This window comes from Anas platyrhynchos, chromosome 5 (genome assembly GCF_047663525.1).
Source record: "Anas platyrhynchos isolate ZD024472 breed Pekin duck chromosome 5, IASCAAS_PekinDuck_T2T, whole genome shotgun sequence".
Classification (NCBI taxonomy): domain Eukaryota; kingdom Metazoa; phylum Chordata; class Aves; order Anseriformes; family Anatidae; genus Anas; species Anas platyrhynchos.
Window position 1 is genome coordinate 67898349 of NC_092591.1, and position 22981 is coordinate 67921329.

At 38.6% G+C, this 22981-nt stretch overlaps 1 pseudogene; it reads right to left on the minus strand.

The window, feature by feature from the left end:
* Nucleotides 1-439: 439 nt before the first annotated feature.
* The window catches only part of LOC140002702 (kinesin-like protein KIF27), a 44141-nt pseudogene continuing 21599 nt past the window's right edge, over nt 440-22981 (minus strand).

The window sequence follows — 22981 nt, forward strand, 5'->3', positions numbered from 1 at the left end:
TAGTAGTCTTGACTTGTGTAGTGGTACAATGTGCATTTTGGTGCTGTATGAAGGACTAGATTATGATACCTGGTAACTGAAGCAAGCACCAAGTCAAAACTGGTAAGAATTTAATGAAAACTTTTAATCAAGAAGGATTGTAATAAGCCAAAGAATTTGCTTAGGCTCAAGAAAAGGGGGGACTTGAGACAGGGAACAAGATAAAGACTGGTTATTCCTAGGTCTGAGCTAGCACCATTGTATGTTAAGGACCCGAAAGACGAGGAAGTAAAAGACTGTGTCTTTTACTTTCCGCTGGCTCTTTGCTTGTAATACAAGCTTCACCATTCTAATTTGCAATTTAGGCAATCTTAAAACAACTGAACCATGACAGTAAAATATGAAATTCTTCGTATTTTCAAAAGTAGTCTGCAATTTCAGTAGCAGAACACACAAAACATAGTCTTTGAATGTGACTTTAATGTACACAGGGATTTTTGTTATTTTTAAAGCTCATCACTTTTTTATTACATTGTATTATGCCCCAAAATATATTCAGAGGAAAGATAACTAAAGGTAATTATACAAAAATACTGAGCGCTTCTTACAAACGTTACAAACATATGGATTTGAAAAAGTTAGAAATTCACAGGGACATTCACCCTTCTACATTTCGCTACAGTTTGGCTGCGATGGATGTTTCCTCACAGCAAAACATGTCCTGGACTACATGCTTCTTTGTGTATTAGACACAGAATAATCTTCCCCATGCTCATTTACAGTCCAACCTGTGCAATATTCATGTTCACACCGTCACAGCATACTTTCGACTAATGAACCTCTAGGCTTATTATCCTGCCTGGAGAGCTAAACCTCAATTCACTCTGGTAGCAACAGATGCATATGTGACCAGCATCTACGTGTTACAAAGACATGGCACTACCTCAAGTGTGACGAAATAGAACCATCAGTTAAGAGGAAGAATGAGTCACGCTGAGCCTTAAGACGAAACACGGGGCCAAGAAGGCTGCACTGTGCGTGTGGTGGTGGCAGTGTGAGGTGTAAGACAACCAAGATAATGACAATGATTAAACCATTTTTGCTTCTACACTAGAACTACTTCATTTTAAGTTTGAGTTGTGGTTAGTAGGACCTGGAACAATCAAAAAAACTTTTCATAGTTGTTTGTTGGTCCTTTTTTTTTTTTTTTTTTTTTTTTTTTTTTTTTTTTTTTGGTCAAAGCATAGATCACATTAGGAAGCTTATCTTCTTACTACAAATATCTAGGTCTTTTAACCTTAATAAAGAATGATTTTAGTTAACTGGAAGTATGGACCTCCTCATTGACAATCTTCCAAGAAATAACTTCTATGAAATCAAGTGCTGGCAGCAAAATCAAGTTGATTGTTTAAAATACTGGCATCTAAAAGCATAGCATATTACACATTTGTTAATTATAATGCCATTCAGAGTCTTTCAGATCATAAAATACCGTTTTCTCAACCACAACAGTGTGAGACTGTAGCTTCTGAAATTATGCTCGAATCCACAGAAAACCAAACACGAATTTAGAACAGTGTTATACCACTGCCTCTATTACAAACTGATGTTGTCTCTCCTTTGCAAGTGTGGGGAGATGTAGTACCTTCCTGGATAAGAGTTAGTTCAGTAAAAATATGAGTTTTATGTCTATCTGATATACTTCTGTCTGTTTGCTACCCCTCAAATGATCTACTGACAAACACAAAAGCATTTTAAGATCATGTACTTACATTTAGTAGGTGCCATTAGTTGATGGGGTGACTCTCCAAAAAAGCCCTTCAATTTCTTCTTCAGCTCTCTGCTGGTTTTCTCTAGAATAAAAGAAGTCTTTTTCCAGTTGCTGGACTTTTACTTCATACTCTTTCAAGGTTTCTGCAATACCTTCACCATCTTGTTCTAGGGCAAGTAAAACTAGTATGAGAATCAAATCTTCACTTCACTTCTCTGTGCCAAAATCAAGATGCCCAGCTAGAGAATGTCCTGTATTTTGCTGACACTCTGCTTTCATGGTGTACATTTAAACTAGTATGACAGAGGAGCAAAAAGCCCATGCCAACCCCAATTCTCCATTTTAATAGGAGCATTTAGAGGATAAAGATCAAGGGGATTGCTATCTTTCACCTTTCCAATGTCAACAAATTGAATATAAAAATGTGACAATTCTGACCGTTTTTTAAAAATGGTCAGCTTTTTTCTTTTATACAAGCACCTTGTGTCTGTTCATCAGCTTCCTACACGACATCAGAATTAGTAACAGCCAAAATGTTATCTTTCTACCTCATATCTTCTTTTTTCTTTCATATGAAACACAGTATTTCTCAACAGTGACTAAAGATAATATCTGCTGTACAATTCCCCTTGGAAAACAAACAAGCACCCTTGAAATGATGCAGTATCAACTGTAGTTTTTTCTCATGTTCTCTGTGTTGTAGCATCAGCTGCCTGTCACACTGCAACTTGATGTGCTCAAGTGCAGATTCCAATTCACGTTTTATATTTTCCTGGTCTATGACCTTCATCTCCTGTTCTTCAGTCTGCAGTTGTAATTTACGTTCAGACTCTCGCAGGCCAACAATCTAAGACAATCTAATACACTTCTATCAAACCATTTCAACAAATGCTTTTACAGTTCTGCTTAATAGATGAATGGATACAAAAGCAATTGTCTGTATAAGCTGTAAGCTTATACTGGAAACAGATTTGCCTGCTGACACGAGTTCACACTTCAGAATTGAGCTCTGTAGATTTTGATCACATGGACTAGTGGATTTTTTAATGCCCTGTGCAGAACTTAAACTGATACAAGAGTTTTTTTCCTGTTTCTGGAAAACTGCCAATTTGTGTACCACAGACAACTTGTTCACAAAATCACCCAAGGTTCACCCATGGGCAAAGAGAGACACCAAGTCCTAATGCATTTCTTTTTTATGTTTCCAGGTGTCATTACGATTCTTCAGTATATGGTGGTAAGCGCTTGTTTGCAGAAAGATTTTATAATGGATTTGGAAAAAAGAAATACTATCCTGAGGTTAATAAAGACTGCAGGTGGGAAGAATTTCGATACGACACCACTGTTTAAATATGTTGCTACTTGAGAAGTTAGCAGCATAAAGCAGTGGAAAGGAGCAAGGAAATTTCCAGAGTTGCAACACCTTTTAAGCTAATGACACCAAAACAAGATACAAACAAGTAATAGAAAAGCATCCTTTTTTATGTTGATGTCAAGATGCAAAATATCCAAATTAACAACAGATGTGAGTAACCTAAGCAGGCTTTCAAGGAAAGTGGATTAAATTGACTTTACTTCTTGACACTATTTCATTTAACTATTTAGTGCAATAACAGGTAATAGGATAAAATATTGATCATTAGCCAAAGCAAACCTTGTTAAAGTATTTGAAGAGGATAGCTCTGAGCTCATCAGCAGACAAGGAAACTAGTTTTCCTATTGCATTATCCTCACTCTGTGAAAGGATCTGTGAAGAGGATCTAAGCAAGTACTGGCGACTCTGAATACTTTCATTCTTGTAATTAATAGCAGCCTCCAGGGCTTCAATTCCTTCTTCCAGCTGCAAAAGGACATGTTCTTCCTACACAGAAACACAGGAGTGAGATTGTAAAAAAAGTACAAAACAAACCTTTGTGTGCATAAGACATTAACTTCATTCTCAAAGGTGAATCTAAATTGAAGAGCAAGACTAACTAGTAGTAGTACAGAGAATGGAATGGGAAAAATAAGAGGAAGAGTACAAATCTAGAACCTGTTTGGAGCAAGCAGGAAATGTCTTGATATCCCTTCCACAGACCAGAGTTCAAACAAATGGTTCATCACCACAAAAGCCTACATTCTATTCTTCCTCCATTTTCCCCTCCCCACAATTTGATGACTTCTATTACTTTTTCAGTTGAACTAGTTTTCTAATTAGCGATTAATGAACCAATCAGATCTGTAAGCAGTTTGGTGACCATTATCTGTGCAGGAAGGTGGCAGAAATTCATGCCCTGAAGTATTGCAGAAGATTCTGTGGAGTGAAGCAAATAGGATTCTTTCTGGCATGCTATCAGCTCAGTAATAGGCCCCAACTGCTGCTTCTCAAGACCTAAAACAAATCTGTGTATTTTACATCAATTTATTCAATCTTCAACTTAATTATACTGATCAATTCAAGTGTGTAACATCCACAATATGGCTTATTTTCATTGTAACTATATGGAGGCCTTCAGGTGAGGTTTGGTCTTTCACAAAAGCCTATGAAAAAAAAAATCAAGGGACATCACTATTAGAGTACTTCACCTTGTTCTATGTCCTGATAGGAAAATAGCTGCCTAAGATAAATTGATGGACATCCTGTTTCATTATTTCTAATTATAGAATTGTTAGGCCAGCGACATTTGTCCGGACTCTAGCTAAAGTAAGTAAGTTCCTCTGAAAGTATATGTTGTTCACTGTTATGGAAGTAGTGCCATTATAGCAGTATTTTCATGTCGGCTGTTAACAAAAACACCCAACCTCAGTTCCTTGATTCTCTACTGTCTAATACTGGGAGACATTTTAGGTCATGATTGGAATACTTTATTATACAACATTGCCTAAAACTTTGATGTATCTCAGAGATAGTTACTTACTTCAGCTGACAACACTTTTCAGTTACCCTCTTTCAGTTTCTCATCCACACTATTTCTTCTTCTGAGTAGCTGATCCCTTTCCTTCTGAAGAACCTGAATTTTTTCCAGAATGTCTGTCTTATCTTCAGTAGTGCTGTCCTGAAGCTGCATACCTTTATCACACAATTCCTGGTCCAGCATACTTAAGCGAGTAGACAATTTCATACTATCTTTGTTTAAAGCCTTTAAAAAAAGAAAAAAAAGAGAGAGAGAGAGAGAAAGAAATAAGAGGAAGAATGAAAGAAACCGTAAATATAAAACTCCTTCCCCATAAACATGTACATGAGACTGTCGCATCCTAAAGTGGAAGACCTGTCTACTTCTTGTAAAGGGACGCCATTTAGGCTAAGTAGACAGCTACCATAAAATTTACTATTTAATCAAAAGATGAAAGAAAACAAAGAAAAGCAATGTGCAGTTTTCTACATATCTTACATGAGTTAGTCATTACGGTGACAATGACATTTCAATTTCTGTTTCTCAGTAGCCAAAGTAAATAATACAGAATGTTTCTCTGCCATGTTCTCTACTTTGCAGGCATTGAGCAATTTTTTAGATATTGTTATTTAATGTGCTGCAATAACAGAACTTTGGAAGTCAGATTTTGTTTTGTTGTTAGAATTTTGGGGATATCATGTAAATAAAGGTTATTACATTCTATTATTCATGTTTAAAATGTTCATTTGATCAAGCCACACAATAATGTAATGGCAGCGCTAGAGATACAAGTCGCATGGCTTAAACCTCTTCTGTTATCCGGCTGCCCTCCTCCCATAGTCTTTTCAGGCAGCTCTACAATTGTGTTAAATTTCTTTCTTTCTTTCTTTCTTTTTTTTCTTAAATCACCTGGCTAGATCTCAGTTTCTTGATTTCTAGGAGGCTCTTCTCTTGCAATAATGCTTCTTTTTTAGCTACAATGGCTTCTCTTTTCTTTAAATCTTCTTCTAGTTCCGCTAACTGTTGGTGCTGTTGAAGAATTCTTTCCATTTCTTCATCCAGCCATTTCTTTTGCTCTTCTAACTTCTACAATTTAAACAGAGATCCAGAGAGCATTAACGAGGACTATTTGGGTCAGAATTTTATGACTATGTTTTTCCTCTTTTAGAGTAACTGATAAAACGTGAGAAATCAACATTTCAATTCTTAACATTAAGTGTTCAACAGAATCCTGATTCAGGATAATACAGAAATAGGACTGACTTAAGGAGAGGCTCAGCAATGTTATATTACTACATCTTATGCAAACAATTTTATCAGATGCTTTTAAGGAAATGTATTATTTTCCTAAAAACAGTTATAGAAATAGATGTCATATATAGAATGACAACAACTAAGTTTGAAAGGTACCACAAGAAATCAGCTAGCCCATCCTCATTGCATGATTCTTGCCCAAGACCAAGATTTGTGGAAAAACACATCGTGATGAGAAACTGTGATGCTGAAAGAAAGAAAAAATGGGAGTTCTGATCCTGCTAGCAGAGTCTATTATAAGTCTCTTCTGAAGCAATGGTTTATCAGTGGGCATATTGCTGGTATGGCTAAGAAGTTGCTTTTATTTCGTTTTTTAAATTGATTTTCACCTCTAAAGACTTTGGTTAACTCATGAAACTCTCATGTTCCAATGTCTAGTTCTGAAATCATGCAGGTAGCACTGTTGCACAGGAAACCTACTATTCTAACACTGTCATGAACAACCAAAACCATAGCCGTCTGTCATATTTGTCAGATGGGAAAAGAAATAAACAAACAAACCGTGCAACATTTATAACAGAGCTCATCAGAATCACCTTCAAGCCTACCAGACAACCAAACTCGTTGAATTTCCAGCTATCTGAATTACTACCTTTGACAAGTCATAGAAAAAACAAAGACATTACAGCCCTCTCCTTTCGTTCATTCAAAACCAGTTAAAGAGCTTCTTGACTTGTCTCAGTTTTTGCTACAAAAAAAAAAAAAAAAAAAAAAAAAACAATTTAAAAAAAAAACAGGGGAGGGAGGACGGAATACTCTTCTTCCAAACGCTTTACAAAGATGACACGGGGTGAATAAAGACACCTTTCTTTTCAGTGTCCACACAGATTTGGAATAGATTAGCTACCTCTGATTTCTGTAAAGTCCACACCGAGTTATTTTTCTTCTTTTTAAATGCAGCAATCTCTCTGTCTTTAAGAATCTTCTGTTGCTGTTCCATCTTAAGCTGAAGTTCCTCTAAACAAAAACAAACAAAACTTTCTTTCTGCCTCAGTCAGTGTGTTTTTCAAACACATTTAATGACAGAATCTACACAATCATGAAATCAGAAATATTGAACTAATTTACATGCAAAATTGCAACTCAGGGCTAGACATCACATAATAACATTCAAAAAAATAGCTGAAGAGAAAGGAAGAATGAAGATTTCTGTGAAAATACTTATACACAATTTCTTCAGTGTCAAGTAAGCAATTACTTAAAAGGACAAAATCTGGTAGTATAGTACATTGCCTTTGGGAAAACAAAGGTCAAACTGGTTGATCTTATTCTTTGTCATAAGGAAACAGAAAGAATCCTACTTTAATTTGTAGCTGGTCCCGCTGAAGCTCTGCTTCTAGTTGCTTCTTTTTTTTCACTCTCCTCACGCAGTCTTTTCTCTAGCAGGGTCTGCTGATGCTTCATCTGAGCCACGTTCTGTTCAAGTTCTATTGCTCGTTTTTCACTTTGGTTAGATAGAGAAGCCAGATTCTTAGTGTCTTGCTTCTTCTTCTGTAAGGCCTGAATGTTCATGGAAAATTTCAGCTTAACAACAGGAAAACTTAAAACTAAAACCCGACTCAGGTTAATTCTCTATTTCACTGAGTTAGGACAGTGAGCAAGACTTGCTACATTTTGCCACAACAATCACACATTATCTCTAAGGTCTCTGAGCCTTTGTAAAATCATCAAAGACAGAACTATCTAACTACTTAGTTGTTAAATAGTAGTGGGTATAACTGTGTGAAGGTTCTCATTGGCTACTTCAATCCAACTAGCTTCAATTGTGTGAAGCTGGTGAGAGTTTCACAAGCAGAGTGTACGGATGATAGTGTCTCAGGTGATGCTGAGACAGGAATTTGCAAATCCTAATGGTCATATTGGAAATACCTGCACTTTCAGCTTAGCTGCATCCATCTTCTTTCAGAACTCTCTTTGCAGCTTGGCTTTCTCAGGAAGCTCTCTCAGCTCCTTATTCTCCAGCTCCTGAAGCTGTTTTTGAGTTTCGGCCAGTTCCATTTTGGCCTGCTCGGATTCTTGCACCGGTTTAGTTATCTTCAAAGAATATTGCCTGCTTACACACTCTGCATCCTTACCTTAAAGACATCATATCCAAATAGTTTTAAAACAGCAAGCTAATAATTTGCAATGTATCACTTAAACCTGTAATTGAATCGTTACTTACTTCATCCTGATTAAACCAAAAATTTCTGAGACATTTTCCAAACCTAAACAAACAGCTCCCTTATAACACTGAAATATAGATGAACAAAGGAATTTTAAATCTGAACTCTTCATAAACCATCTGATGTCACCAAAGAAAGTAACACCTGAGTGCCACATCAAGTGAAAATTTTCTGCCTACTGCAGTCCTTGACAAAATAGCTTGCCTGTATTATTATGTTTTTTGTTGTTTGTTTGTATGTTTGTTTGTTTGTTCCCCAGAAGAATATGCTACATATTTCTCAGCTTTCAACTTGGTAATCAGCAAAAAACTCTCGATTGTGTTTCTACTGATTTGCCCTGTTCGGGCAATCTGATTTGCTCTGTTTGGGATTCCGTAAGTACTGTTACTGGGGGCGCACAATGTTTCTCAATGCCAAAAGACTGCCTCAGGAGAATATGTACACACTAGAAGAGTGTGATTGAAACAGGTAAGCACAGATCTTTAGGGTCATCACAATGATAAGTTTCTGGCAAGCATATATGTATCAGGACAGGTGTGTAATGATATAGGCTAACAGGGACACTGACCTTTTCCCTCATCCACTTCTGACTCCTGCTTCTCTACTGCTATGATGGCAATGCAAGCATTCCCAGCACAGTGTCGTATCTTCTCTCCTATCCCAGACACTGGGTGACAAACACATGTCCATGAAGAGATCAGTTGCACTAAGCATACATGAAAAATTACACTATAGGTGGATAAACACAATAAGCTACAAAACACAAAAAAATATTTAACAAACAAATCTGCAGATCACAGCTGAGTAGGACACAATAAAAATTTGCAGCCTTCAATGCACTCATAGCAAGTAATTCATAGAAGTTAGGAAACTGTAAGTTACCAGAAGTATTCCCGCAGAAGAAAATTACCCAAAAACTAAGATATGCAGGTCTTCAGAAGTTTTGTGTCTTTTTTCTTGCTTATTTCTGAATGTCTTCATTTCAATTTTTCAGTCACTTACCTGTTCTTACTAATTCCTTAATAAGTTCTTCTTTCATTTTGATGTTAAGTGCAAGTTCTCCCATTTTTTGCTTGGCCTCAGTGAGTCTCAACTCTGAATTCTTTAACTTCTGCATGTTAAAAACATGACTTTTCTGGAGGCAGTCGATTTCTTCACCTTGAAAGAAAACAAAACAATGTGGAGACCAAAAAAAAAAGGAATAAAAAAGGAATAAAAGGAATACACTCTTTAGCCAAAAGACAGTGATCTGAAATATAGTATGTATAGAATTCTTACAAATGAAGCGAAAGAGCCAAAAGGAGAGAGTATTGCAAAGAGTCTTTTCCCTGCCGTCTAAATATGGAAATGACAGCATGCATTAGCATTTCAAGAATGCTAATGAATGCTAATCTGAGAGAGAAAAAACATATTTAATTTAAGCATTTTCAGTGCATCTCTGATGAAATAATAGCATGTTTCCTTTTCTTGAACTAGTACTAGATTTGTAGGTCAAGTGCTTTCTCGCTAGTAAGTAGTACTCAAACATTAAGGTCACTGATGTCAATTTCAGAAAAGGGAAAAGGAAAATAATTAAAAAATAAATTTATGTTGAGCTATAATGAAAAAAGTATTTGTAGCAAATAAAGACATTTTGATGAGAAAAATAATTACATGTGATAAAGACATTATTGCATATTCTAGTATTATATCTAACACAATTTACTCTCATGACTTCCATTTTACCTGTGGCTGTATCAGTCTGTGGCACAGATTTGTCACATAAGCTGGACTTGTCAACTTGACATTTCATGTCACTTTGCTCAAAGGGAAAGCACAGAGAAGCCTGTTTTCGTGTCCATTTTTGGTTTATTGAATGCCTAAGAAAGAATGGAAAACATGATACATTCTAAACACAAAGGGATTTTTTTTTCTTTTAACTTTATATAAAGTACATGATATTAAAGAGAAGAGTGCCAAACTGAGAAAGCTTACATAAGCATTTGCACCTTCTTCTTCCCATGCTTGATCTTGTTGGATGATGTCCCCAAAAAAAAGATCATGCAATCTTTATCGCATCAAAAAAATGTGGTTTTTAAACTAGTTTCATAATATGCCTAGTTGGTCCTGCAAATTTATTTTAAGTAGTATCACAAATGGCCTCACATTACAGTAGGATTAGGCAGTAATATTGTATTTGCTATATATTTATCTGTAACAAAAGTTAAAGAAAAAATTACCTAAATGAGAAAAAAAAAATAAATTACTTTTGACTGTCTGTATTTTCTTTCTCTTCATCACTCTGATAGAGAGGTGGCAGTGAAGGACTTCATCTTGATCTTCTATGTAGCTCAGTATCATCTGGCTACGAGCACGGAATCCTGCCATCATCCGAGCCAGGGAAAAAGCAGGGGGACTGGTATACACCTGCCAAAAAGCACCAAAAAAACACTTGGAATAGTTCAGTAATTCTTTATTGATATTCCAATAGTATTTCAGTTTAAAAGTCTTTCACTACCTGACCTTGTATGCAGAATTGCAGGTGTTTAAATAATATTTCTGAGTACCTGTGTACCAGAAGGTTTTGCAAGAGAAGGTTCTGCTTAGAACACTTGTCCCAAGTGCAAAAGAAGGTACTGTTACCAACTTATTACCCAAAATGTTCAGTTTATCAGTACAGAATAATCATTCATTTTGGGAATGCTTCCTATCTGAACTGTTAAACATTGCACAAAAAGATCACTAAAGACTACAGCTTTATGACTGTGATAAATTCTGTGTTTTAAGTCAATTTGTATGGGGCTTTGAGCAACCTGATCTAGTGAAAGGTGTCTCTGTCCATGGCAGAGTTGGACTAGATGATTTTTAAAGGTCCCTTCAAACTCCAGCCATTCTGGGATTCAAAATGTAAACCCATAGATTTTGGACAACTGGGACATAGCGTGTGTCGCAAGACATTCGAAAGTACTTTTTCAGTCTTCAATGCTAAAATGCTTCAAAGCCAAACAGCAGCTGACAATAGGTCACCATAATTTGTCACGCCCAATAGAATTATTGAACGATAACTGTTAAAAAAAATGTAATGCTTAGGTAGACCTTACCTTTCGTGTCTCTGTCCCTGAAGATGGGTAAAGGGAGTGTAGCAGACTCTTTGTGAGTGGGACACTGTATGGCCTTCTTGCAGATGCCGTAACAGCAGGCCCATCTCCACAAGCACTTGAGAAGTCCCAAGTTTTCACAACCATAAACTTCTCTAATTTTTCTTTTAGCTGATCAATAAGGATTTGCTGTTCCACCATTTTTTCATTCTCATATGAAAAAAACAAAAACAAAAACAAAAACGGTTGCTGATCATCAGGTTTGCATCATACCTTTCTAAATTCATTATAAAGGTCAGTCTTCTTGTATATCATTCACCAACTCTAAATTCTTCTGCAGTGCACAGGCAAATTCTGCAACAAACTGAAAATTCTCTGGCATGACAGGTAGAATCTTACCTCTCCCCAAACTCCAATCATTTTTTTTTTGAGACATTTTTGTCTCTAAAGGACCTGTCCTATATAAATTATGTCAGCTAGATTTAGACATCTAGTGAGAAGTAGATGACATATTTATCAGCCCTTGCTTGCCTTATTTGTGTGTTCATGGATAAATAAAACGGTAATTCAAGAAAAATGTTCAAATGAAGCACATGGTCTGAGTTTAAAGAATGAAATGTACATACATGTAGGCTTCCTCTTCCTCTTGGAGTGGTCCAACTTGAAAGATTATTTTTATTAATTAACATTCATAAAATTGGACGTGACCCCAGGATCCCCTGTATCAACCGTTACTTTCTTTTCTACCCAGCCTCAAATTTGTCGGTAATGCTAGTTTGAAGAACTTACTTGCCTTTCCTACAGCAATCTCTGTGCATTGTTCAAAATTACATATCTTCACTGAACTGATTTATCCATAAGGCCAAGACCATACAATTTTCAGTCTTCTCTGTTCCTTTCAGAATACATCGAAAATCTTGCCTACCAACAGGAAATTTGAATAACAGCTAGAGATAGTTAACTAAAGTATGCATTCTCCTACTTTGAATCATATATTTTTTATTTATTCTTTTTTTCTCATCTTCTTAGACTGCAAGTCCTTTCCCCATACATAGACAATGCCCCACAAATTGACATTTTGTTGGAATACAATACATAATATTTCTGTGTCATAGCAAAAAGAATATATATGTCAATACCATACATTTTATGATTGTGGAAGTAGTAATGGGCAACTCCACCTTACAACTTTTTTTTTTTTTTAATCCCTATAAGACTCTGTCCCTTATGCCCTTGTACATACAACCCCATAGTGCATAACCTGTTACATAAATACATGGGTACAAACATTTACATGCTACTTTTACAGTTCTTATTCTATCATGTATCATTGAAACGACACTTTCCTGTGCATACAACTTTAAGCCATTTGACACAAGCATTTGATTTAATTATTATACTGATTTTTCTGTTTTTAAGTAAAAGTGAGAGCTGCGATCTTTTGCCTACAGTACAACTGTTTCTGTTCATAACATCTGCCTCGTATCCTCCATAGGATACAATTATAAGCATAATCGTATATAAGCATCTATGTGTATTAGAAGCATGGATTGTTTCAGTCTAATAAGCTGACAATATGCAGTATGGGTTAAAAAAGGAAAACACACAAAAAAAGCCTATCCAGAGATGACAGAACAGAAAAAAAGTTACAGAGGGAAGGAAAAGATGGTGACCAGTGTACTTACCTTTCATTCATTGACTCTCCCCAAGCCATCAGCAAAGAAGAGGAAAAAGGAGGATAAGGAGGAAAAGGAGAGTAAGGAGGAAAAGGAGAATAAGGAGAATAAGGAGAATAAGGAAAAAAAGGAGAAAAAGGAGAAGAGTACTAACTAGCCATGTTTATGCTGTTCCCTTTAAAAAAGGTCAGATCTATCATCCTATAAAGTTAGATCTATCAACTATCCTATATATGGTCTCCTGGATCTTGAAATGCTATTCACTTACTACCCATTACAATTTCATTAGCATATACAAGATCTAGAGAGGGAAGGAGGCAAGCAGTGTTTCCACTGTGTCACTCAGCTTCTTGTAATAGTAAACTCTCAGAATACTAGGATGAAATTCTGTCTTAAAAAGTCAAAAGGCAACAATACTTTACTCTCACACTGAATAAAGATATAACAAAGCATGTTTCTACACAGCCTTTCAATTAAAGCATTCTGTAGGAACTTGATGGTCTTTTTGAGATTCTAAACAATCTTTTAAAGCCTTTCAAGTCCTAAATCATGAATTGTCCTGAAACAACTTAGCAACAACACAGATCTGGAGGAAGGCAGGAAGCAAAGAGAGGGTGAATGAATCACTTAATATCATACAGGAAGGCTGTGGCAGTTAGGCTGATACACAAACTTCAGGAATCACAGTACTGTGATTCACCCACTAGATGATCTCAGCTCATTAGGGAATACAGCTCTAATTCAAACAAGGTGCTTGTAAGACTGGTAGGTGTTTACATCCAAAAAAATTCTGAAGGATCTGTCTTGAAATCATGAGTACATTCCTATAGTGGACGGATGGTTTGATATAGATATATGTAATATATGCCAGAGGAAAAATACCTGTAATCTATGTCTTTCTTCAGCCTTCTTTAAAGATTCCAGTTGCTCTTCATTTTCCTGTATTAATGTCTTTATCTGATTCTGCAATATCTTCAATTCATGATCCTTCTGGCTGAATACTTCTTCATCCATAGCTAGAGCCTGCTAGATAATAAAAGGAAAATTCAGCCAGTGGAAAAGCAGGCATTGTTATTCTTGAAGTTGGAAAATTAAATACATACATACATTTATTTGTTGTTCAAAGATGTGAGTGGAACTGCAAAGTTGTGACGTATATATGGCAAATTCTCCCACCATGGAATCACAGAACAGCTGAGGCTGGAAAGGACCTCTGGAGGTCACCTGGTTTAACCCCTGGCTCAAGCAAGGCCACCTTGAGCAGGTTGCCCAGGACCATGTCCAGGTGGCTTTTGCAGGTCTCAGAGGATGACTCCACTTCTTTGGGCAACTTGTTCCAGTGCACAGCCACGGCCACCACACAGTACACAAGTGCTTCCAGATGTTTGCCTAGAAGCTCTTGTGTTCCAGTATATGCCCACTGCCTTTTGTCCTGGCTGCACGTTCACTGCACCTTCCCTTCAGGTATTTGTAAGACATTGCTAAAATCCCCCACTGAGCCTCCTCTTCTCCAAACTGAACAGTCCCATCTCTCTCAGCCTTTCCTCATTGGAGAGGTGCTCCAGTCCCTTAAGCATCTTTGTGGCCCTCTGCTGCACTTTTTCCATTATGTCCCTGAATCTCTTGCATGGGGGAGCCCGGAACTGAACAGAATCAAGCAGAATGCAGTAGAGAAGTTGGAAAGGACCTACAAAGATCATCAAGTCCAACTGGCTGACCACTTCAGGACTAACCTAAAGTTACAGTATGTTATTGCGGGCAGTGCCCAAACGCCTCCTGAATACTGACAGGCATGGGGCACCAAACAGCTCGCTAGGAAGCCGGTGCCAGTGTCTGACCATCCTCATGGTACAGAAATTTTCCCTGATGTCCAGCGTGAACTGGACATCCCCCACAGCTTTGTGCCATTCCCATGCATTCTTCCCTCAGTTACCAGCAGCACAGACCAGCACCTTCCCTCCTCAGCAAGTTGCTGAGAGCCATGAGGTCGCCTCTTGGCCTCCTATTCTTCAGACTGGACAACACAAGTGTTCTCAGTCTCTCCTCATAGGACCTGCCTTCCAGCCCTTCTACCAGCTTTGTTGCCTTCCTCTTCACACTTTCAATTATCTTCACATCCTTTTTCAACTGGGGTGCCCCTGAGCACACGATACTCAAGGTGAGGCCACATCAATGCTAAATATGGTGGGAGACTCCTCTTTTGACTGGCTGCTTATGCTGTGTATAACGCACCACAAAATACAGTTTGCAACTGCAACTGGACACACTACTCCAGCTGTGGCCTCACTGAGCGGAAGGATCACATCTGTTGACCTGTTAGTGACACTTTGCCTAGTGCAGCCAACAAAACCACTAGCCTTCTTAGGAGGAAGGGCACATGGCTGACTCATGTTCAACTTGGTGGCCACCAGGATGCCCAGCTCCTTTTCTGCAGGGCTGCTTTCCAGCAGGGTGGCCCCCGGCATGCACTAGTGCCTGCAGTTGTTCCTCTTCAGGTGCAGGACTCTGAACTTGCCCTTGCTGAACTTCATGAGGTTCTTGTCAGCCCACCTTTCTAGGCTGTCAAGGTCCCTGTGGCTATGGCAGCATGGCCCTCTGGGGAATCAGCTGCTCCCTTCAAAAGTGGTTTCCACCAGTCGTTTCTTTACTTCTGTTTCTCATCTATTGATTTTGTTTTGACAAGTTTCTTTCTCCCAAAGGAAATAATGGACCCATAACCAACACTACCTTACAAAGTGGGTATTTAAATCCAATTACTTTCTTCGGTGTGCTGTGAGATTTGGCTGTAAAATCTCAGCATCAATCATAATATTAATACACTTCTCAAACAAAAAAATAAGGATGGCCCTCCTCATTTTTCATCTCAAAGAAGAGCCTAAAGATTAAAGAAATTATAATGTTATTTTTTTTCAGATGTTTTTCTGGGCAAGTGATCCAATAGTGATTGAAGGTTACTTCCAAATGTAGTTGGCCTTCCAGAAAACCTTTAGGAGCCAAATGCAAAGTATAGACACACTATGTCTTACCATTCTAAAGACAGATACTTCTGTACAACTGTATCTTTTCTGTACAACCTATATCTTTCAAGTAAATACAACTCTTAAGAGCTGCTCAAGAGCCTTTATTGCCCTGTTTATTTTAGCATCTCCCTAACCATCTCCTCCGAGCTGTGGATGGCATGCTTACCTGGGTATCTTTCAGTTTAAACCCAGCTCTTACACTGTTTTGAACCTGGGAAGCAGAGCTTTACAATAAGCCAGAGAAAAAAAATGAAGAATAAATAACAGAGCTGTAATTTAGGATGATGAGAACCAAGAAAAGCCAGAATTTGTGTATGCGATTGCGAGGTAACAATCTACAGGCTTACCAGAATTCAGTGTGAAAAATGAAAATAGGTTGATTTTATAAAATTCTAACTTGTTGGAACTCTATCTCCTCCTCCTACGAGACAGACACATTAGCTTTCCTGATTTGTTCATAGGTACCTAAACAATCAACTTAGAATGAAATACCTGGCAGTTCTTTAGTTCTCTCCTCAGCTGAAGAATTGTGATATGATGGGGCTCTTGCATGGTGCCAGTTCCAGTGTCAATTTGCTGCACGGTGAGAGCTTCCTGCTTTTTAAGCTAACATCATCATTCAAATCAACCAGGAATGGGAAGGCTTCATCCAAACAGTTTCTGTAGCTGAAACACTGAGCTTGAAGCTGGGTGAGCTGTTCTTCTAGCAAACTGATTCGGGTTCTTTCTTGATTTAAGTCATGTCAACACTGATTACCAACTTGTTGGTTCTGCAAAGCTTCTCGGAGCAATCTGATTTCAAGTTCCATTTCATCAATCCGGTCTTGATCAGGGTTGTAGTTGACAACTGGTTTATTTCTAATGTTTTTGGCTCTGTTTGCATATTTGAGCGAATTTACAGATTCATCAAAGTCTGATGAGGATGGACTTATACATGTTATCATGACAGTCTTGGCGTTCCCTCCTAGGGAGTCTTTCAGAATGCGAGTGATTTTAGCATCCCTGTATGGAATATGTACGCTTTTCCTTTTTGGGTCTCCAAGCGCACTGATGACATTTCCCAAGGCCAACAAACCACTATTGATTTGAATTGATTCTTTGAATCCTTCACTGGTATTTCCAGTCTTTGTCACCCTCTCTGATCCTGCCAAATCCACAAAATGGAACTTTGAAGCAATCATCTGGACTGATTTCCAAGATGAATCCTGTGGATCACTATTTTTTTTGAGACTCTGCAGATTGTTTCTGACAAATACTGATAGTAAAAATGGCATGTGATCGACTAGAGTGTTCGTTCATTTGTGTTGTGCCTGCGTGACGAGCTGCATTGCCACTTTCCAACAGGCTCATCACTTCATCTGCACATTCTACTTGGAATTCCTTAGCACCAACAATCACTTCAAACACCAAAAGAAAATCAGAATAATTACATTAATTTTAAACTTTTCAGTAAAAGCTTACTGCAATTATGAAGAGTCAATCTATAAACACAAATCACACAAGCATACAAGCCTGCATTATTATAAGGTCGTAGCACATAGCTAAATAAAATAAAACAGTATGTGGAAAGCACGAAGTACAGCACATCTGAAACCTGCAGAAATAGAATATATGGGTGTATTTTGTCACACCATTTGAAACAGTATTGTAAACAGAATACACAGAATACACTTAGGTGTTTACACATCGTCTTATGCAATTTGCAACCTAGTGCTATCTAGAAAAAAAGTATGAGCAAACCTAGCTCAAAGCTTACTTTGTCAGTTAAAAAAAAAAAAAAAGACAGAAATTTTGAAAGTTTGTAGTAAAAGTGACTCCCACCCTATGTTAAGAACATAGTTCTTAGTGGAATGGAAGCAGATATTTACAGCATAAGTAGCTTAACAAATATAACTTTGAAGTGAGAAGCAAAGGCTTAATCTTAAAGCATTCATTCAACTGAATAATCATGCACAATTGTGTTTCTATGCTGAATTTGCAGAAACAGTAACAGTACTACCTTACCACCTGATGCTGCTTCTGGAGGAACATTGATATTGTTCATAGGAATCTCAAATGAAGGCTGCTTCAGATCAGCTAAACTGAATTGATATTTTGAAAACGTGACTTCGTCTAGTATTAGTCATCGGTAAGCTCTCTTTTCAAGAGATGGAAACAATAATTTGTGCACACAACAGAAATCAAATGCACGAAGTTCTAGAGCTGAAATCCTACCTGTATTTCCGTTTTCATCTTCTCAGATATGTAAATCTTTCACAGAGGTCTCCAACTCCAATAAATCTCAAAGTTCTTCCTCGTAAACCTCTATATAAGATACCTTCACTCGGAAATCGATGTTATGGTTTTCAGAAATATGCTGAAATAACTCCTGAATAGCCCGTGGGATTATGCCTTTTTCATCCTCTGAAACTGATGCTAAAATAGAAACACAGATGTCACAGACACTTGCAGTCATTCTGTCACACAAATTACAAAGACTAAAACTAAAGAGAAGTCTGCGAGGTTTATCACTCAATATAATAAGGAATAGGAAGAGCTCAGTTTTCCCAAGTTTTCATGTAAAGATTTGCTTTTCTGTTGATCAGAAATGCATGGAAATGATACAGAACTTTACTACTTTCTGCGGGTACGAGACTACAAGAAAATTAAATTAGTAAAAAATCACGCTAGAAGAAAAAAATATTTTGAACTTGCTAATGAATTAATGATAAAACTTCAAATCCTTTATGCAAAAAGAACGAATTTCAGGGTTTCAAATTCAGAATCAAGGACCAAGAAAAATCCAGATAGTCTTCTAATTCCTGCTACTCCACTTCTTCTCTCTTATTCAGCAGAACAGACAAACAAATTGTGACTTCTCGATACGGAAGGGAAGATAACCAGAGCTGGTGATACACGATTTCAGGGAAAGTCAGAAAGCAAAATTGTATACATGCAGAAGCTGAAGAATTCTTCTGCGAACTAATACAGAAAAATAGTAGTTTCCAGTCTCAGGTGTTTGAGAAACACTGACTTGGAAATACCAAGTAAGTCGAATAGTAGAGTTTCAGATATCTGCCTTTAAAAAAGCAAAATTTGAATTCCACATAAAGTTCAACAAGGCCAATATGCAAGGTTCTGCACTTGTGCTGGAACAGTTACAAGCACAACTACAGTCTGGACAGAAAACAGATTGAGAGCAGCCTTGAGGAGAAGGACCTGGCGGTGTTGGTTGATCAGAATCTCCACCTGAGCCAGCAATGTGTGCTTCCAGCCCAGAAAGCCAACCATATCCTGGGCTGCATCAAAAGCAGCATGGCCAGCAGGGGGAGGGAAGTGATTGTCCCCCTCTGCTCTGCTCTCGTGAGACCCCACCTGGAGCTCTGGGTCCCCCAGCACGAGGACGTGGAAGTATTTGAGAGAGTCCAGGAGGGCCACAGGGATACTTAGAGAGATGGAGCACCTCTCTTACGAAGACAGGCTGAGGGAGTTGGAGTTGTGCAGCCTGGAGAAGAGGCTTTAGGCACAGCAGCCTGCCAGTGCCTAAAGGGGGCCTACAGGAAAGCTGGGGAGGGACTCTGGAGGGACTCTTTGGCAGGTGGTGTAATGATAGGACAAGGAGGAATGGCTTTCCAACTAAAAGAGGGTTGATTTGGATTAGATATTCAGAAGAAATTCTTTACTCAGAGGGTGGCAAGGCACTGGCACAGGTTGCCCAAAGAAGCTGTGGATGCCCCATCCCTGGGGGTGTTCAAGGCCAGGCTGGATGGGGCCCTGGGCAACCCGGTCTAGTGGGTGACATCTTTGCCCGTGGCGGGGGGTTGCAACTGGGTGATCTTTAAGGTCCCTTCCAACCCAAATCATTCTAGGATTCTATTCCATGAAATTTATCTATGAAATCTCTTTGTCAGACTCTGAAAAAAGTCCAAGAGTGAGTTTGCTTCATACAATTACCTAAAGCAGATACTTTCTAAGTAGGATAAATGGAGCCAAAATTTCTAAAGCACTGTGTTTCAGAAAGTAGGGTAAGTTGCCTGTTAGAATAGAGAATGGGAAAGAGCACTTTAATTTTTTTTTATTTTTTTTTTCTCTCATACTTTTGGTATAGCCTAACGGACACAGAATTTGTGTTTAGAACACAACCATCACATAAACTTTGGAATATATATGTCTTTTTTTGCTATACATTTTTTCATTATCTCTTAAAAATTCTCAAGCATCATCTGTTATGTATTAAATACTTAATTTGCAGAACTACATTGTTCACACACACACAAAAAAAGACTTTTTACAACGTACCAATGTGACCACCTCCAATGGTGTAAGTCTTCCCAGAACCTGTCTGTCCGTATGCAAATACTGTAGCATTATATCCCTCAGCCAAAGACACTAGAAGAGGTTTCATGCAAACTGGATAAACTTCTTCTTGGGTTGAGTTTTTGCCAAATACAACATCAAAAGTGAAGACACGGTCTTTCCCAATGATTATTTGTTGTGTATTTGGGACTAATCTCACGCATACTTGGTGGTTATGAAGTACTTCCTTGGAAAGCAGAGGTCTGACCCTTACTGCAACTTTAACCAGGATCTCCTCCATGCCGGCCTCCATCTCTGTGCTCCCCACTCAGTATTCAGGAAGTCATTACGAGATCTGTTACAATTCCTCTGTTCACCTCATTTGCAATTTTCTGCACCTAAGAAAAAATGTTTTCCGAGTTAAAGAAGAAAGAATTAACTCCCTGCTGAAGCAGAATGTTGAAGAGTTTCCCAAAGAATACATAAGCAACATTACACCCTGGAAAGGAACTGTGATAAAAAAGCAGATATGTTAACAACTGTTAAACCAGTGCAGAAACTAATTTTGCTTCTATTACCTTCTAAGCTAGCAGACTTAACCTTTGGTCTGAAAGTGGTCAGACTTTCTGTTTGGACGTTATACTGCCGGATGAAGCAACAATATTGTAAGATCTTGTTAATGAACTCTTGATAAAGCATAGACTTACAATGAACCTTATTTTCTCACTGCTACAGTACCGATGCATAGGCAACAGAAATTATTCAAAAAAACCTTTTTATCCGGAATTAATACCTATAGACACACACGTGCTTGAAAGCCATCTTCTGCTTACAAGGGCCAAGTATTTAGAATTTCAGAAGCACAGAAAGCTGTCGTGTTGCTTACATGGTGGGTATGATTTTAAATAGTTGTGATTACTACACACCAAGCATTCCTCTGATTTTAATCCGTCTCTTTATGCCCATATGGAACTATTTTTTATTAGTTATATATTTCAGCAACCATGGTTCCTTATACTGCCCCCCATCTATTAATTCTGAAGCACAAGAAGAAGCATCGAATAGGATTTCTTTACAAATGTCTACCAGAAACACTCCAAAGCCTCGATGGGTATCAAATGCTGCCGGATCCCAAACACATCTTCTGCTCTTGCTGATTCTCAGTCAAGGAGGCTTTGCCATTGTTGTGGTTTAACCCGGCCGGCAGCTAAACACCACGCAGCCGTTCGCTCACCCTCCCCCCTCCCTCTCTGGGACGGGGGAGAGAAATGGAGAGTGAAGCCCGTGAGTTGAGATAAAGACAGTTTAATAAGACAGGAAAATAATAATAACAAAATAATAATAACAATAATAATAATAATGATACAATGGTGATAATACGAAAGTAATAGTATGTACAAACAAGTGATGCACAATGCAATTGCTCACCACTCGCTGACCGATGCCCAGCCTAACCCCGAGCAGTCCGGCCCCCTCCCCCCAGCTAGCCACCCCTATATATTGTTTAGCATGATGTCAGATGGTATGGAATACCCCTTTGGCTAGTTTGGGTCACCTGTCCTGGGTCTGTCCCCTCCCAGCTCTTACTGCACCCCCAGCCTGCCCGTTGGCAGGACAGAGCAAAAGGCTGAGATGTCCTTGGCTTAGTATAAGCACTGCTCTGCAACAATTAAAGCATCGGGGTGTTATCAGCACTCTTCTCATCCTAAGCCAAAACACAGCATTCCACCAGCTACTAGGAAGAAAATTAATTCTGTGCTAACTGAAACCAGGACATCTATCCACCCCTTATTCCATACCATTTATGTCATGCTCAGGTTACACTCTTTTCCATACATTCTAATTAGTCACCTGTAGTAATCATGGTAGTGATAACATACAGTATAATATACTATTTAACATGGTACAATTCAGTTCATGGGCTATTCTCACCCAGTATTAAATCTCCTTGAGGTACACACCGGACCTCTCCGTTCTTTTGCATCACCCACCAAGTGTATCCAGGTCCCTGAGCGAAAACAATTCCACGAATAGGTTTGCCTTTTCCTGAGGCAGGAGTAGCCCAGACTGTTTTACCCAGCATATTTTTTACATGCACTACAGGAACTTTATCCCCATCTACAGTACGTAACAGGTTTGATTGGGCAGGTCCAGCTCGGTTGGTAGATCCCCTAGTATTGACTAACCAGGTGGCCTTTGCCAAATGCGTATCCCAGTTTTTGAACGTCCCAGCGCCCATTGCTTTCAAGGTAGTCTTTAACAGGCCATTGTATCGTTCAACTTTCCCGGAGGCTGGTGCATGATAGGGGATGTGATACACCCATTCAATACCATGTTCTTTGGCCCAAGTGTCTATAAGGTTGTTTCGGAAGTGAGTCCCATTGTCTGATTCTATTCTTTCTGGGGTGCCATGTCGCCATAGGACTTGCTTTTCAAGGCCCAGGATGGTGTTCCGGGCGGTGGCATGAGGCACAGGATATGTTTCCAGCCATCCGGTGGTTGCTTCCACCATTGTAAGTACGTGGCGCTTGCCATTGCGAGTTTGAGGGAGTGTGATGTAATCAATCTGCCAGGCCTCTCCATATTTATATTTCAGCCATCGTCCTCCATACCAAAGAGGCTTTGACCGTTTGGCTTGCTTGATTGCAGCACATGTTTCACAGTCATGAATAACCTGTGCTATAGCGTCCATGGTCAAGTCCACCCCTCGATCACGAGCCCATCTGTATGTTGCGTCTCTACCTTGATGGCCTGAGGTGTCATGGGCCCATCGGGCTATAAATAATTCACCTTTATGCTGCCAATCCAAGTCCACCTGAGCTACTTCAATC